Source organism: Camellia sinensis, chromosome 13 (assembly GCF_055761805.1).
Source record: "Camellia sinensis isolate YWXY chromosome 13, ASM5576180v1, whole genome shotgun sequence".
In the NCBI taxonomy this organism is placed as follows: Eukaryota; Viridiplantae; Streptophyta; class Magnoliopsida; order Ericales; family Theaceae; genus Camellia; species Camellia sinensis.
The window spans coordinates 100,890,609-100,905,199 of NC_138973.1; the positions used below are offsets into that span (position 1 = coordinate 100,890,609).

General features: G+C 37.6%; 1 long non-coding RNA gene across 2 annotated transcripts in view; it reads left to right on the forward strand.

Annotated features, from left to right (window-relative positions):
* Window positions 1–337: 337 nt before the first annotated feature.
* The window catches only part of LOC114256217 (uncharacterized), a 29,499-nt gene continuing 15,245 nt past the window's right edge, over window positions 338–14,591 (forward strand). Inside the window, exons 1-2 of one of the 2 annotated variants that reach the window (XR_003627112.2) lie at window positions 338–469; window positions 8,237–8,576. This is a non-coding gene — a long non-coding RNA (uncharacterized LOC114256217). Of the gene's footprint in view, window positions 470–8,236; window positions 8,577–14,591 lie in introns of those variants that run through there. The other variant, XR_014349313.1, reaches the window with a different exon arrangement.

A 14,591-nucleotide genomic window follows, 5' to 3' on the forward strand; every position in this document is an offset into this window, starting at 1 on the left:
CCCTATTAATTTTTTTTTTCAATTATTTTTTTGATTAAATTTTTTCAATTAATTTTTCTTTTCAATTATTTTTTCCCAATTAAATTTTTTTTTCAATTATTTTTTTAATTAATTTTTGTTTCAATTATAATGTGTGTGATCTCAATGTCATAAATGATAAAAACAAATATAAATATTTTAGGCCTGAACAAACATATTTTTTAGTTTATGTTTTTAAATTTTTTTTAAAATTTTGTTCAAACCAAACGCGTTTGTAATTTATGTTTTTCTAAAAATAAACAAAAACCAATTTATAAAAATTTTGTAAACATATACCAATAACTTAAACCTTACCAAACCCTACCTAAGAAAGCCTAACCCATCAAAGAGAGAGGCGAACAGAGAGGAGAGAGAAGCGAACTCAAATACAGAGGAGGGTGGGTGACGGCAACTCCAGTGGCGAGGCAACGGTGGCTACGGTGAGGCGGCGGTGAGGTCCCTTCTGTCTTCATTCGTTCTTTTATATGTATATATATGATTTCTTGAGTTTGACATCTTTGTTGATTTCTTAAATGGGTTTGATTTAAGTGGTTCAATTTCTTGGGTTTTATGGGTTTGATGTCATAAATGGGTTTGAGTGGTTTGATTCCTTTCCCCCGTTTTCCCTTTCTCTCTCATCAGTTTCCAAGCCCTAATCAGTTTCAAAGAACAAAGGTGAAACAGAGCCCTAATCCATTGAATATGTATGTATTCGCATGTATTCTGATTATTTGAATTGAAATTTGATGCTATGATTGCAATAGTAAAGAATTTACTTGCTTCCCTTTTTGTGATTATTTCTCAGAGAATTTTGAAAGGTGTTAAACTAAATTTGAAAATATTGTGGTTTGTGTAGTGATGTTTATGATGATTTTGGGCAATACCCATCAAGTCATACATGGGTTTGATTTATTTTCACTTGTTAATTGCTCACAGATTAGTCACACCTTCTTGTTCTTTATTAAACACATAATTCTTACCCAAAAAAGGGAAAAATTATTTGACAATAAGAATCTTTAACTGAATTGAAGCGCCTCTACGATGGCTTGGCCTTATAAAAACCAAACAATGAAGATAACCAGTTAGATTTTGTTTAATGAAGTTTTTGTTGGTTAAAGTATAAAACATGGAGTAAAATAAGGTTTAATGAAAGAATTCGAAAGATTTTTACTTTTAGATGTCATTGTTTTTATTATCCTTGATGTTAAACTATATTCTACAAATTTTAAAGCTTATTTAAATAGGAGAGAAAATGAAGTTCAAAACAGTTTGATCGATGGAATTGCTCATTAGGTTTTTCTATTTCACAAATTGGGGAGAACCCTTGTTTGATCGATTCAAAGTCGGTCCTTGTTGTTGAAGCCCTAGGTCAACTCTCCATCTCTCTCTCCCTCTGTGTTTGTGTGTATGTATATGTTTCTATGTGCTTATGCTTGTGTATTTCCAATTTTGTTTATTCAATCAAATTTGATTCTTTGTTGTTTGCCAGAAATTGCTTTATTTAACTTTTTTTTTTCTTTTTCCTTTTCTTCTTTGGGATTGTGGGTGAGATTGTTTGATGAGAAGAAGTATAGTTTTAGGTTGACCTATTACAATCCTCTATTTGTTTGTTACTCTAATTCTTGTATTAGGGTTGTTAGGTTTTGATGTGATCATTTTTGTGCTAATATTTGACTAGATTAAGTTCATCAACCTCTAGTTTGTGATGGAATTTAGGGAATTTCTTGCATTTGTTGATGCTTTGATATTATCTTTCTCAGTTTCTTATATTGGCAATAAGGTGTCAATTAAATTTCATGTTTCTGATATCTATTAGAATATATATAGAATTCAATCACTTATTAAGGAATAAAAAAAAAAAATGATTTGCATCCTTGCTATCCCTTGTAGCTCTAAGGTAATGTGTCAAAGTAATGGAGTGACAACTTCTTACAAGAATCAATGTTTTTTTAGAGAGCTTATAAGAATGCTTCCATTTGGCTTAAGGAGTGGTAATTAGAAAAAGATCAGATATTAGGCATAAAAGCCTTGCTATCAGGTTTCATAACCTAAAGAAATGAGGCTCTTCGTGTATTTTTAATTTACCTTTTGGAAGCCCTCTTATTGCCATTTATGTTGTGATTATGGTTTGATCTCCATTCTAAATATGATATTTTATTTATGCAAATAAGAAAACTATTACTGTGTTATGAAAGTATTTGAATGTCCAAATTGTTTTCAAGTTGCTTTTGGCTTCAAGGATTGTTTGTTCATTTGTATGTAATTATCATATAGGATAGGCATCACGATGCATGAACATGTACGAAATATTTAGAGTTGTTGTGATGGTTAATTAATATGCATGTTAATGTGTATAGAATATATGTTTGGGAGAAGTACACAAAATGGACAAGAGTTGGATTGATTTTCCAAATAGGATGTCGAGGGAATACATGAATGAGATCAACCAATTTTTAGTGTTTTCATACACCAATAGGGCTAGAGGTTCGATGATTTGTTGCCCGTGTAAGAATTACGAGAATTGCTATCATTTTGTCCGAGATACTATAGAGCACTTTATTTCAAATGGCTTTTTAAACAAATACAAACATTGGATTACCAAGCAGGTTCGTACAGAGTTGAGGGAAGAGTTACGGGATAAGATTAGAGAGGAGTTTAGGGAGGAGATGCCAGTAGAGCTTTTGAATCACATGCAACAAATGAGAGCTAAAATGTTGGCTATTGTGTCCCAAGGAGGGAGTACAAATCACAATAGACAAGTTTGGCATAAATTATGTTTTATAAATATCTAATTTTAGCATAATTCTATCATTGAATATACATACGATTAGAAAATTATACCATGAATATCATAGGTATTAGATGCATCATGTCACAACCTAAACCTGCCCCTATAGGTTTAGGATCGTAACCGGCCAGTAATCCCTAGATTACAAAAGGCCTCTAAACAGAATAACATATAGTTAGGGGCTGCGGAAGCAAATATACAAAATATATGTAGCCCATTGAGCTCTGAACAGATAATTTAAAACTTTTGTAAACTAGCGAGTGGCGTCAAAAGATACAGTATTTACACATCACTCCATGAACATATTATCAAAAAATTTGGCCATAATTAAAAAGAAATACATTCACAAAAACAGCCACTAAACTTGACTTAATCCGGAACCTCCTCAAGAGGCACAAAGGTTAGCTAACAAAAAATTGAGACGCCAGGTCCTTAACTCTGAGCCTGGTCACGTGTCTAATCACCTACATACATAATATAAATAGCAAACGGAAGCCAAGTGAATAATAATAGAGTAAGGGATTTTAATGAATGATGTCCATACCAGATTCAAAAATCATATTTAGATTCATATTCTTGTTCAAATCATATACAGAAATCAGAGTTCAAGCTTAATCATATGTGGTACATTCATTAGCACTAACAGAGCAGATACAGAATAGATGCAGAACATATGGTGGTTATGAGTAACCAGTTCCATAAAGGAACCTCTGAATCTGGGTAACAGATGACAAATATGCTGAGCTCCATGATGGAGCCTCCGGTACGGTTAATAGAGTGCAGACATAATAAGTTCCATAATGGAACCTCCGATATCGAGTAACAGTTAACAGATATCACATGATGCTAAGGATGCCACGAATACGTTGTCAGAAATTGGACAACCATTCATTGTACAGAACATAACATTTCGAAAAACAGATCTTATTTTATCATACAGAAAATAAATAAAGTTGAACATAGCTTTACTAAGTTATTAATCACAGATCACTTCGGGTGCAGACAAATAGAGCAGACTAATCAAACGATTTATGGCACGTGATCTGCATCAACACATAACAAATAAACATTTGAAACACATGTTGGAATATATTTGACTCATTACGTTCCATTCTTAGTGTGTTTCTACATTTTACCCTCATTACTATGTCTTAATTTTGGCTTAGGAATGCCTAGGATGCAATGAGGATGCTAAAATGCATTGGAAAACACTTGGTCAAATTTCTAAAAACACGGTCCCCGCTCGAGCAGAACTTTCTCCGCTCGAGCAGACATGCAATGTATGAGGGCATGCTCGAGCACAACTTCCCACACTCGAGCATTTTGTAAATTTTAAAAAGTGTTGGATATGTGATTTTCACGTTCAACGGACACTCGATGGTTGCTCGAGCGTGAGACTCATGTCCCTGCTCAAGTGCAACTCTTGATGCTCGAGCAGTTTGCAAAAACATGAAACTTCTGAGGCATATATTTCACGCTCGAGCAAGCTTCTGGTAGTTCGAGCGGAGATGCAAAAACAAAGGTGGCTGCTCGAGCGTAGAATCTCACGCTCGAGCGGGAGTGCAGAATTTAGAATTTCCAGATTGCACCCCCAAGCTCCAAACTCAAATTCCACACCTCAAAATTCATTTTCTTGGACAACAATTCTGGAAAATATCTAAGAACTTGTAAAACATCATGGTTTGAAGTTCATTTCATGAAATCAAGGTCCAAAAGTTAGTCAATTGTGCAAAAATTCAACTTGAAATATAAGAACATGCTATACATATGACATGCATGTATTCATTTGAACTCATAGCTTCCAAAACATAATCAACTAAGGTAATTTGATGGAAAACATGATGAAATTACAAGACTATGGTAGACTTAGTACATGCATGTGAAAATCCTTAACCATTAGACTCAAAATAGAAGGAATTATGCATGCATGCATGCATGGTATGAGTTACAATTCTCAAATTTTAGCTTGATTCTTATGCTTAATCTTCTAATTCTCTTGAATTCTTACACCAAGTAATTCAAATTCATAATTGAAGAGTTGAATTTCCTACCTTAAGCCGTGAGTTAGCAAGTGTTGGAGCTAAACTCCCTCAATTCTCTTTAATCTCCCATATTTCCTTCTTAATTCTCTTCCTCCTTTAATGTTGGCTTCAATCTCTCTCTCTCTCTCTCTCTCCTTCCACACGTTTGAGCCCAAAATGAGTGAGGAAAAAGGGAGTCTCGAGCTTGGTAGTGGCCTTACATAGGCTAATTAGTGAAGCTTCATGAATTCTTGCTGAGACTAATCATTTGGAATTATTTTATTCTAATTTAATCGTTCTGAATCGAATTTCAATTAAACCTACCACAAAATTCTATAAATCCCAAATAACACATAAATCAAGTCAATTTCTAAATCGGATGCCGATAAGGCCTTCATTTCGCAAACTGAAACAAAAACATAAACAGATCTTTCTACGTTAAATAGATATAAACACAAATAAGGTAACATATGATGCAAAATTTCACTTTAATTACCCATTAGGCATAATTAAACATGAATTAACGTTAATCATGGGTTGGAGTTGTTACACATCGAGTGGCCACCGTGAATGTAAGGATTCTCAGGTCGCTGAGAACCCACATCCACCACCATTAGATGATGATGTAAAACTTTCAAACACTTTGAAAACTTATCATTTATGAAAACTTGTCCTTTAGAAACTCTTTTTCAAGTAAGTTGTCATATATAGTGCGAGTAAAAACATGGGTGTTTGGTTGTATGATTCAGGTTGTCGAAATTGCAAATTTACCTTTTTCTGTATTTGGTTAGGTTTCACTATTAGTGATTTGGACAAAATCAAATTGTCTCCAATTGGGTTATATGATAAATGTCAGAAACTTTAGGGACCAAATAGATGAAATTGATAGTGTAAGGGATAAAATTGAAATTAATCTTAATTGATAAATATATATGTATATATATATATATGTTTTCTATTTGTTGTTTGGAGGAAATAACATATATCTTACTCTTTGTAGGGGCCATATTAAAATTTGTTTTATATAACATATCTTTTTGTTTTTAAGTTCTGACAGTCATAAGACATGCCAACTTTTGTGTTGTTAGATACATGATGTATGTTGAATCTATTTGTAACAGTTTAAAGGGTCAAACGGCGTTGGATGTCAACGGAACATAACACACACGACTAACTAGGAACAAATGGCTTGTAGGAAAAGACAAGACTTGAAACTGGTTCCCGATTTTGAATCTAGAGCATAATTCCCATTTGTAAAAACTTGTCCTTTAGAAATTCTTTTTTGAGCCGGTTGATGCACTAAAATGGTCAAACGGCACTCGATGTGACTGAAACTTCACACACACACAACTAACTGGGCACAAGTGATTTGTACAAAAAATGGGACTTGAAATCGGTTTTTGATTTTGAATCTAGAGCCTAATCCCCGTTTGTAAAAACTTGTCCTTCAGAAATTCTTTTTTGAGCTGGTTAATGCGCTAAAATGGTCAAACGATGTTAGATGTGAACAAAACTTGACATACACGACTAACTAGGGACAAATGACTTTGTGGATAAGATGGGACTTGAAATTAATTCCCGGTTTTGAATCTACAACCTAATTTCCATTTGTGAAAACTTATCCTTTATAAATTCTTTTTTGAGCCGGTTGACGCACTAAAATGGTCAAACGGTGTCGGATATGAATGAAACTTGACACATGCGACTAAATAGGCACAAATGACTTGTAAGAAAACATGGGACTCAAAACCAGTTACTGTATAACGATTTTGGTTTAAACCTGATCCGTTCATTGTTTTGGATATGAGATTTCTTGTCTTGCTGGTTGTTCATGTCTTATTTAATTTTATTCCTTGTTGAGATAGATTATTGGAGTGTCTTGGTTATGTTTGAAATAGGTTGGGAGTTAGTTTTTCAAAACTATTGCTGCTAGATTTTGGCTTGTTCGCTTGAGCGAACGGTCTCCAAAACTACTGGGACTATGGCATTCTTCATTCGAGCAGTGTTTCTTGCACTCAAACAGCCTTGGCTTGAGCGGTCCTTGTGCTCGAGCGGTCTTTTGGAACTCTCAGTACTTTTGCAGGTCTGCAAAAGTACTAGGAGGTTAGTGTTCTTCGCTCGAACGGTATTTTGTTCGCTCGAGCAGTCTCTCGTTTTGTATCTGGTCACTCGAGCAGTCTGTACGTATATCAATCCGTTAAAGTCACTTTGTGAGTCACTTTTTCATATCTCTCTCTCTCTCTCTGAATATTTCAAAACCTTAAATCTAGACCTTCTCACTCTAGAACTCACCTTCAACCTCCAAATACTCTCAATCTATTAATCTCTATACCTTAGCCCCTTTTTTAAAAAGCTAGAACTCACCTAGAGCTTCATTCTAGTCAGAGTAAAGTTAGTTTTCGTCTTTCTCGGGGTTTCTCCATTCTCTGTCTCTCTCTCTCTCTCTCTCTCTCTCTCTCTCGTCTTCTAGCTTTGAGGTAGGGATTTCTCCACACTTTAGTATGATTTTTAACTTGGTTATTTGCCTTTTTAAGGAAATCTTGATATTGGGAATTTTTGAACAAATCTAGGGTTTTTGTTTGAAATCAAAAGAGGGATTTTCAAATGGGTTCTTAAAAATGGTTGTGAAATTTTCAATGTGGTTGAGTTATGGTAAAATGACGTATTTTTATCCTTAGAATTGATTTATAAAGAAAATGGGATTTTTCCCTAAAATGTGAATATTTGATTTTGTAAAGGGAAAATGGAAATGATGTGGGTTTTATGGAATTGGAATGATGATGGTAATCATAGTAGAGTTGGAAAGTATATCTTGAGATTTTGGAAAGTATATCTTTATTGAAAATTATCTATCTGTTTAGAGATATCTATTTTGGGCTATCGGTGGAGGATAACTATGATTGTTGTAGAGATTGGATGAGAATTAGGTGAATTGAAATTAATTTATCATCCATTTGCATCGAGCATTGTAACATATTTAACACTTTGAAAATGTTTATTGTTTTGAGAAAAATGGGTCAATACCTTGGTGAATCTAGATAAGAGTGTAGTTGTGGTATTATGTTGGCCTGTGTGTCCTTGATGAAAGTCCAAAAACCCGCGGGGATAGGTGCCAAGCCTTCCGGTTAATATCGACAAAAATGACAATAGGTAGTGCTTGTAGCATACTTGCAGATACATCCTAGAGATTCCTAGTGTTATATCCATTGTCCTGTTTTCTATTGTAAAGGAAATGATTTAATGAATTGTGATATAAACCTGGCATTACATGGTTTTTGGAAAGAGATATTAAATGTTTTGGCACGAGCATTGCCTATGCATCCACCTTATAGCTTTGTTAAGATTTATACATTGTGATAGAGTTTCTTTACCGGGCTTTGGCTTACTCTATGTAGAAGGCCATTTTCAGGTGCTAATGATATGTCTTCGCCAAGGCCGTAGCTTGGGAGGACTTAGAGCCAAGAGCTTCTTTTGTTATTGTTGTAATTATTTTTGTACAAGGCAAGGGCATTATTTGTATTAAGTTTCAAACTCACTGTTGTTGTAACCAAGCATCGACTTGGAAAGTTGTAGCCATTAAGGCATTCATTTATCTGTTTAACTCTTGTTTCACATCTTTTTCTTATGACACAGGCTATAGATTCAGGGTTAGGGCTTTTGAATATATAGTTGCTTGTGCCATCTTTTGTACAACTGGATCATATGGATGTAAAGATATTATATTCTAAAATGTATTATTAATTGGTAAATCTTGTGAGATGGTTTTATTATTATGTTTTAGGGGTATTACAACTTGGTATTAGAGCTACTGGGTTTGAATACTTTGGGACCGTGAGAAGTGGTTATTACCACAATGGGTTCCCTTGCTAGATGAGATGAATAACCTGGTATGCTATGTGATAACATGCTTATGTGACTAAGTGGGTATGGAATTTAATTTGTAAGATATTGATGGAGTTTATGAGTTTCTAGAAGTCCTGTTAGAAGAGCATTTAATCACTACTATTTCTAAGTGGAGCACTGCCAACGTCACGAGATGATCGTTATCTACAAAGAAACTTCGTATGTGTTTATGTAACTACGTGGTTATGTGGAGTGAATTAATTATGGTCCACCATATTAGGACGCTAGTGAGTTAGTTTCGGCACATTTATAAATATGCTAATTTCATGTTATCTTCATTAGGCTGTTAGAACATGGACGTGGTGGTGGTAGACGTGGCAGGCCTAGACGGCAGGAAGTGCCATTACCAAATGATGTTCCAACACAGGAGGAAGGGGTTGGTCAGGCCAATGCAGCTAAACCAGTTGGTCAGCAGGCCATGGGCACTTTGGATCATGAAATGGCCGGAGCTTTGTGGGAATCTATGGACATTCTCAAAGCTGAGAATCAAGTCCAAGCCCATGTAGTTGAGAGTAGATGGTGAAGACGTTTGAGATGCTTCGTATCGAGCACGATCGACTGAGAGTGACCATAGCATCCTTCTAACTAAAGAGAGATGCAGTTCAGTGGTGGAAGTATGTGCATGTGCGCATTGAGGTGACTTGGAAGGCTTTTGTCAATACCTTCTAGGACAAATTTTTGCCTCTCACTATTAGAGAGTAGTTGAGGGAGCAGTTTTTGAAGCTCAAGTAGTTTAACACACCGGTGGCTGAGTTTGAGGTTGTCTTTACCAGTTTATTGAGGTTTGCACGGGAACTTGTGGCAAAGGAGGAACGTCGTTGTTTGGAGTTTGAGAAGAGGTTGACGATCACTTTCCTTTCCAATGTGACCATGTCCATTATTAGGGATTATGGTTGTCTTGTGGAGGTGGTAGCTCACTTAGGGACCGTGATTCAGACTGAGGAAGACAGAATGAGGGGCTCGAGGCAGAGGAGTTAGGAGGTTTAGGGAGAGATTCAGGATAGCAAGAGGTAGAGGGGTTCCAATCCATAGTAGTCCTAGGGAGCACAGTCTAGGTCCACTTTCCTAGTACCAAGTTCAGGTTCTAGGAGAGATGGTCGGGGAGGGATCACTTTCTTTAAGTGTGGTCAATCGAGCCACCAGTGTCACGACCCCAAACCGCCCCTAGTAGTTTGGTGCCGTGATGGCCAGTAATCCGTAATTACCGAAGGCCAACTTTCAAAAGTTTAACATAATCAGAGTATGGATATAGGGGCTCACAAATGCGGAAGCAATAAATCAAAATACAAGTAGTCCATAAGAGCTGTGCATAAGTCCAATGATATGGCATACATCTTTACAACTTGAATACAATAAAGTAAAATACGTATTACATCTTGATCAAAAGGCTTCTCGAGCCGTCATATACAAAATACAGTGAATACAAGCCAAGAAGCATGATTTTCAAGATTCGCCGACGTAAGAGAAATAACATTGCCGACGTGAATACAAAACAAAGCCGACATAATCATAGATCCAAAACAAGCTTTCAAAAACACATCTAGGCGTCGCCGACGTCCTGCTCATCACCTACATATATATATAGAGAGGGTGAGCTTGGATACTCAGTGAATGGTACTAATAATAAAGGTTTTGCATGAATATAGCCGAAGTCCTTCAAAACAAAGCATGCCAAAACCATACGAATATTAGCCGAGATTCTTCCAGAGCAAAACACATCAAAGCTTTATCAAAACAAGGGATGAACCGTATTCATCTATCAAGTCTTACAAGTCTCAAGGGATGCTTACTGACATCGGCAAAACACATCAAAACTCTAACAAAACAAGGGATGAACCATATTCATCTATCAAGTCTTACAAGTCTCAAGGGATGCTTACTGACATCGGCAAAACACATCAAAACTTTATCAAAACAAAGAAGTCCACGCAGTAAACCGTCAGTGGCAAAACAAGGACTGCACGATCCGTAATCGATTAGTCAAGGTACTGCGAAAGTTTATAGCCCTCCAGCACAAGGGACTTGTGTTACTTAAGCCCGTAGCCCCTTTTAACAAGATGGTCTTGTGTTACTTAGGCCCGTAGCCCGTTTTAACACAATAGTCTTTCCAAGAGAGGACCGTATCCTCTTATACGTGGTACTGCGAAATCTTTCCAAGAAAGGACCGTATCCTTTTATACTTAGTGCTGCGAAAGTTTAGAGTCCTCCAGCACAAGGGACTTTTACACTTGGTACTGCGAAAGTTTAGAGTCCTCCAGTACAAGGGACTTTTCAAGAATGACATCAAAACAAAGCTTATACTTGATACATCGAAACAGGGCTATTCATTCATGCTTAACAAATACTTTTATCAAGACAAAGCAAAGCAAGATTTATCAAAACAGTATAACATAGCTTTATTAAAAGCACCACTCACCTAGTTCTTCAGGTGCAGGCTCAAAGCAAAGATCAAGGTCCTACAGTCACACGGCAAATCACATTCTCAAAACAAGCTTTTCATGCATGCGAATGATCTCGGCATTCTCGCCAGATCCAAGTCAGTAACAAAGCAAAACATGCTGGGAGTTTAAACACTACTCCCGTGTCACGGAAACACACTGGGTACCAACCAGGTCTTTGCCGAGGTCCCACACCTCCTTGCCGAGGTGTGGTCCCGATGGCCTCATTCAAAAGCAAAGTCGGGAAAGCCTGGGTTTCCCTTTGAAGAGCATGAAGGACATGATGAACATGATCATGAAGAAGATGAATACAAGATCATAACTTGTTACAAAATCAGAGATTTCATGCCAAGAGTTCAAAACAGGGACCTGGGTACCCATACAAGAAGGTCATGCAAGAATAAACACAAAAACATGGTTTTGGTTCCAAACTTTCGGATCAAAACGAGACTTTTCTTCAAGAACACACGATTACCATTTTTCTCTTCCAAAACCAACTTCAAATCGATGCATGACATGCTAAACAGATTCGATCATGCAATGCAGCTAGATGATCAATAACAACGATCAAAGTAGATCAAGATTCTAACCTCAAAAGTTGAATCTAACGGTTCAAACCTCGAAGATCAAGCTTGGAAGATCTATTCTCACGGAAGAACTTCTCCTCCTCCTCTCTAGAGCTTCTCTCTCTAAAGGTAGAGATTTGAGAAAAAAATGATTTGTTTCAAGGTCTGCCGGCTGTCTTAACAATCAGCTCGGACACGTGGTGTTATCGGGTTGGTTCAACTCAAAAGGTGATTGATTGATAAGACAAGTCTATGACAAAGCGTATGCAGCAAGCTCGGGTAAGACACATCGGCAAGTAATGACATCGGCTCAAGTCAAAGCTTCGGCAACAGGGTAACAAAGACATCGACTAGGGAGGACGACACCTGACTAAGTTGTGCCACACCTTGCCCGGGGTGTGCCACACCTCGGTCTAGGCCATACCTACCCAAGGACAAGGATCACTAAGTGCAAAACATCTCGGCAAATATGCCCGAGGTGAAGATGGGATCAACCAAAGGGTTTCAAAACGGTTCTAAGCACAAAGGTTCAAAGGTGAACTAAGCTCAAGATGACCTCGGCTAAACGCCGAGCAAAGAACAAAAATCACGCAAGCAACACTTAAACAAAACAAGGCAAGGCAAAACTTTCAAAACAGCATAACAAGACAAAATCATGCATGAACGTATGCAAGTATGACAAGAGTAAGGTGAGGGTTGCTACATTCTACCCCCCTTAAAGAAGTTTGGTCCCCAAACTTAAATTACCTTGCTCTATAAACAACTCCGGATAACGGATTCTCACATCTTCTTCCTTTTCCCACGTGGCTTCTGTGCCATAATGCTCCTTCCATTCGACCTTTACCATTGATATCGATTTGTTTCTCAACTGCCTCACTTGCCTGTCAATAATCCTCATTGGTTTCTCCTCGTAGCCCAAATCCTCATTAACCGTAATCCCAGAATGATCGATTATATGTAGTGGATCTCAGATGTACTTCCTCAACATCGAAACATGAAACACATTGTGGATTTGGCTTAAATCTGGCAGCAAAGCAAGTCTGTAGGCAACGGAGTTAACCTTGTCAAGAATTTCAAATGGCCCAATATAACGAGGTGCTAACTTACCTTTCTTTCCAAATCTGGAAACTCCTTTCATTGGTGAAACTTTCAGGAATACATGATCCCCAACTTCGAATTCTAACTCACTCCTTCTCTGGTCGGCGTAGCTCTTTTGTCGGCTCTAGGCAGTCTTAATCCTCTGTTGGATAAATTTAATCTTTTCTGTCCCTACTTGAATCAATTCGGGACCAAGCAGAGCTCTGTCTCCAACTTCGGTCCAACATATCGGCGACCAACACTTTCTTCCGTACAAAGCTTCATATGGCGCCATGCCAATGCTTGCTTGATAACTGTTGTTGTAAGCGAATTCCACTAAGGGCAAATGTGTTCCCCAACTTCCTAGGAAGTCCAATACACAAAGTCTAAGCATATCTTCAAGTGTCTGAATTATCCTTTCCGTCTTCTCATCCGTCTGGGGATGAAAAGCTGTACTAAACCTCAGCTCGGCTCCGAAAGCCCTCTGCAGACTCTGCCAAAATCTAGAAAAAAAATTAGGATCTCGGTCTGACACAATAGACATCGGCACTCCATGAAGTCTAACAATCTCGTTTACATATAACAAGGCAAGTTGATCGGCGTTGTAGGTAGTCTTAACAGGTAGAAAGTGTGCTGACTTAGTTAATCTATCAATAACAACCCAAATCGAATCCATACCTTTCGGTGTCTTTGGCAAACCAATCACAAAATCCTTGGAGATGTGTTCCCATTTCCACTCAGGAATCGACAAAGGTTGAAGAAGTCCTGCCGGTCTTTGATGTTCTGCTTTTACTTGTTGACAATGCAAACACTGGGACACGAATTCGGCTATTTCTCTTTTCATGTTTGGCCACCAAAACGTCTGTTTCACATCCTGATACATCTTAGTGTTCCCTGGATGAACAGCAAACTTGGAACCGTGAGCTTCCTGCAAAATTCTCCTTTTCAACTCTGGGATGTCGGCCACGCACATCCTTCCTTCAAACTTAAGCACTTGATTTTCGATGGTATACCCTGATCTCGGCTTTGTGACGATCTCCTCGGCTACTTTCTTGAAGAATTTATCCTCCATCTGCCTTGTCTTTACCTCATCAACAATAGTCGGCTCTACTGCTATCATGGTCATACACGCCAAATTTCCATCTGACTTTCTGCTCAAAGCATCGGCTACACTGTTAGCTTTACCTGGGTGATATTGAATTTGCATATCGTGGTCTTTCAACAACTCAAGCCACCTTCTCTATCTCAAATTCAATTCCTTCTGAGTGAATAGGTACTTTAAACTCTTATGATCTGTAAAAACCTGACAAGAAGCTCCATACAAATAGTGACGCCAAATCTTCAGAGCAAATACCACGGCCGCCAATTCTAAATCATGGGTAGGATAGTTCTTCTCATGGAGCTTCAACTGACGAGATGCATAAGCTATAACCTTACCCCCTTGCATTAACACACAACCCAAGCCCTTATGTGAAGCATCGCTATAGATATGAAACTCTTCATTACTTGATGGAAGTATGAGTACTGGTGCCGTAACTAACCTCGTCTTCAGTTCCTGGAAGGCTGACTCCCGATCTTTAGTTCATTCATACAGTGTTCCCTTCTTAGTCAATTGTGTCAATGGAATTGCAATCCTTGAGAAATCCTTCACAAACTTCCTGTAATAACCTGCCAAACCCAGAAAACTACGAATCTCGGACACATTAGTCGGCCTCGGCCAATTTACTACGGCTTCAATTTTGCTAGGATCAACCGAGATACCTTCTTCATTAATCACATG